The sequence below is a fragment of the Pteropus vampyrus genome, unplaced genomic scaffold, assembly GCF_000151845.1.
Source record: "Pteropus vampyrus isolate Shadow unplaced genomic scaffold, Pvam_2.0 Scaffold54, whole genome shotgun sequence".
NCBI classification, from domain to species: domain Eukaryota; kingdom Metazoa; phylum Chordata; class Mammalia; order Chiroptera; family Pteropodidae; genus Pteropus; species Pteropus vampyrus.
In genome coordinates this window covers 2,028,656-2,033,073 of record NW_011888835.1, presented here as the reverse complement: position 1 = coordinate 2,033,073, position 4,418 = coordinate 2,028,656, and the positions used below count along the sequence as shown (strand labels likewise).

Sequence of the window (4,418 nt, the reverse complement as noted above, 5' to 3'; positions counted from 1 at the left end):
TTTCAAATTTTTGAGTAAAAATAATTTTAGGTCTATAATTCTAGACCATCATGTCATTAATCAAGTGTGAGGGCTAGACAAATGATAAGATATAGTGTTATTAATATATACAGATATCTGTCAATTCTAACATAATTGGTCTCGAAAACATATTTCCCTGTGCATGCTTTCTCAAGAAAATACTAAATCTGTTTTCCAACAAAATATAGAACACATTATTCATGACCCATTTGATTAAATGTGAAAGAAAACTGACTCATCATTGCTTAAATCGAAAGAAACTTTGAGGTAGACGTTCTAGCATAGTTGGATCCAACCTCTAGAATTCAATAGACTTCTATCTCTAAGTGGTTTTGTCTGTTGAACTATGCTTTCCTTCATTTGAGTTCATTCTCAGACAGATTCATCTCTCTCGCTCAGGAGGACCTTCCTTCAGTGTTCTCCAGAAAGGATCACTTGGTTCCCTTGGAGTCACATGTCTCTCCAAATCTCCCTTTCTCCCACCAAAAAAAATCATATTAGTTTGTTTAACCAATACTTCTTTTAATAGAGGAGTGAGATCATATAATTGACAGATAAAAGTAGACCCATAAAAAGAGATTAAAGAAATTCTGGGCAGAAAAACACAAATGCAGAAAAATAGATGTCTGCTAGAATAACTTCTGTTTCTATAAAATTTTATATCTAAAATATATTTTACTTAGTCAATTATATGGATTATACTCATTACAAATACTTGTGACAAATGTGATTGGTATTTACTGAGATTTGCATCTATCAAAACTGTACTATTTTTATCTTCTAAATGAGAAATACAATCTAATGGATATGTTGATTTATCCCAATCAGAGTGACATGTTCTTGAAACACATGACCTCAGCCATTTACAAAAATACTTTCCCCTAGCTGTTAATGCAAAGATATGTTCTTCACTTCTCTATATATGGTGGATTTGAAAATTAACCATTCAAAAAATTTTTTCTAAGATCATGATTGAAAATAGGGCGAACCTATAATTTAATGTGTTTTCACAAAAATCTTACTTCTTCTCCGGGAAAATATCAAGCAAGCAAGCAAACAAACAAACAAAGAAAAAAAACACAAAATCTATGCATCTGCAGGCAGCTTTGTATGATTTATTTTTGAAAAAAAAAAAAACTATACAGGTTTATCTTTTCCATATCTTCTAGAAATCTAAACTCAAAAGTACAATTCAAATTCCTGACAACATCTGTTTCATTCTGGTTCTGTTCAACATGATTTCTGTGTTTTATATTTCAAGGTATTTAGTTGTGATGGTATGATGATTAGGAAAATAAAGTTTATTTTAACTCAGGCTCCTAATATTTGTGTAATCTAGGGGGTTACTTAATCCTAAACTTCAGTGTTTTTATTTGAAAAGAGGGGTAGGGTAATAATGTCCACTTTACCAGAATATTATGAGAGTTAAATGAGATAATATAGTTATAGCATTTAGCATCATGACAGGCATCCTTTTATTTAATCATACTAATTCTCTAAACACTTATTAAATATATTTTACATACCAGTTATGTTGTCATTTGTAGATATAAAATTGAATGAACAGACAAAAGTATGACCTCATGAAGTTTCGGTCATTAAATGCCTAATAAATGGGATTACAGTTGCCAAACTGTAAGTAGCTGTGAAGATACATGCTACTTTAAAAGGACCCACATAACATGGCTTTAATTATAAAATTATGATACTAAATTTTATCTGCCTCAGATTAATCTGATTATTTTTATTAACCTATGTATACTCTATAGGTCATATTTCCAACTATTACGTGACCTGCTGTATTTTCTTTACGTGCATTCATTTTTGAAATCTTGATATAAGCTATAAACTTATGCTGTTTCAGGATGAGTGACATAACAGTAGAACAGATGAAAATCCTTCCTATACTATATCTCTAATGTAGACTAAAACTAGACTGAGAATTCCCTCTGTCACACACTGCTTCAACCTACTTGAGTCAATAGAGACAAGATTTTATGTCTATCTTTGCATCCAACAGAGTGGTGAACACTGTTCATATTCCAAATAAGTATTTTTAATTAAAATGTATTCTGCAGATTCGTTGTTCAGTCATCACTATCATCCTAACTGAGCAAGTTCCTCAGTTTTCTTGCTTGCAAACTGAAAAAGTCAAACAAGATGATCACTCACTTCCCTGTCCTGTCCACAACTGTACCTTATATTTACCTTTATCCCTGTTTTCATTATATGCAGTTATAGTATTTTTTAGTTTAAAAAAGATATATTATTTCATTTATGGTGCCTACTTGATACATTCAGTCAGTAAATATTTGAATAAATGACCTGTAGACTTAAAGGATGCATCCTTATTATGTTTATAACACACAACATAGTAATTTAATGCATTAATTATATCATGCCTTATTTTACTTATTTGATTATATTTATTTTGTACTAAAACATTTAGGAGTGAATAATGAATGATTAGGGAAATGTAATACTTTTATGAGAATTGTTTGATAAATTATTGAGTAAAGATTTTCAGCACACCTGTACAAACTCATTTAAAAGCAGAAGATTTATAGTTTGCCTAGCAGAAAAGTGCCACGGTGCTAAAAACAGAAAATATCTGCATTCTATTTTATTTCCAGATGGTCCAATGTTACAAAAGTTGAGTCCAACTAAATTATTGTGGAAATGTGTGTTCTTTAAAAATAGATCTGCATAAATTACTTCTAAAATTCAAAGGACTGTTTACACTATTCATACAATATAAATTACACAACTAACAGTGAAATTCAAATTAAATCTCAATGATTTCTTTTTTCCTTTGGTCATGAAGAAAATTAAGAAAGCTTCATGTGAAAAGAGCAACCTATCCGATATATCATATGCTTTAATTTTTGAGTCAGAATGATTGAACTGTTTAACAAAAGGAAATATCTTTGATAATGCAGAACAGTTTGTGGATTAAAACAACATCCATCACTTTAAAGAATTATCGGAAAACACATTTACATGAATATCCGATAAAGTTAGGAAAGCAAAAGGTACTTTTTTTTAAAAGAAGTATAGCTTTTCTTTCTTTGGTTACAATACTCTTTTGCCATCATTGGGTGGTATACAAGAATTCTGACTGCTGACAAAAATAAGCCCTAAAATTTCACTGACTATAGCCAACAAAATTTTACTTCTCAGTCATGTAACGATCCAATATGAAAAAATGAGCAGCTTTCCACTTCATAGTTGGTAAGGGACTGAAGCTCCTTCTATTCTGTAGTTTTTCCATCCCCTATGGTTTCAGATTCTTCTGCATTTAGTTGGTAGATGGTGGAATAAAGGGCAAATAATATACATACATAAGTGGTCCCATACAGGTCCAAGGCATCTGGACATGCAGCCCCTGGAAAGACAACTACTTCTCAATGATATCACTGTACTATGGGAAGGGGAACACAAATTTATGGCAGAAATTTATGCTTCATGCATTCAAGGTCACTCTCACATAGGAAATTAAATTATAGTCATGCCTGTCTCAAAGTACCTCTTCATCGTTCTGGCTTGAAACTTCATAAGAGTTTAATTTGTGTTTTCCTATTTTATTTGTGGATGGAGGGTCTGCTGAGAATGGTAAACCAATACTTACAAAAGCATTTTATAAGCAATAGTCAATAGATAAAAATATTTGCAGGAATCAGTTGAGATTGGAAAATACTGATTCATACACTTATTTTTATAACACCCAAATATTTATCTTTACAAAGAAATTTTGCTAATATCTGTAACATAAATAGTAGTACTCAGTTGATATTTTCAATTTTTAAATGAAATGTACTCCTACGACCATGCCACTCTGAACAAGTTTGATCCCATCTGATCTTGGAAGCTAAGCAAGGTCGGGCCTGTTTAGTACTTGGATGGGAGACCACCTAGGAAGACCAGGTGCTGTAGGCATAAAAAATAAAAAATAAGGGATTGTAAACTGACAAGGTCCTTTGCAATCTGTGAGGTCAACCAAGAGTTGCCTAAAATAAATAAATAAATTAAATATAAAATGAATGTCCTCACTTTCACTTATTGATTCTTCTCTGTGACACCTTTAGGAAATATAGGTAAGAGATTATAGCCTTTAATCAACAACTTTTTTTTTTTTCAAACGAGGAAGAGTTTTAGATACCATCAATTAACCCAGAATTGAAATTTAAGTCATTGTGGTGCTTTTTCCTGAGATAAATGGTCAAGAAAATATCTGTTGGGACCTTGGCTTAAAATTGTAATTAATAGAAAAGTTTCTTTTTACAGCAGGTATCCCCCCAAATATTTTATTTCTTACACAGAGAAATGTTTTGAAATAGAATTTCAATTTCTCTTTTTGACATATATGCTATCTGAAAGATGACTAACATTATTAGTAA

General features: G+C 31.2%; 1 pseudogene; it reads left to right on the top strand.

Annotated features, from left to right (window-relative positions):
• The first annotated feature begins 3,838 nt into the window (after window positions 1–3,838).
• On the top strand, window positions 3,839–3,957 carry LOC111739823 (annotated as a pseudogene).
• Window positions 3,958–4,418: the final 461 nt, after the last annotated feature.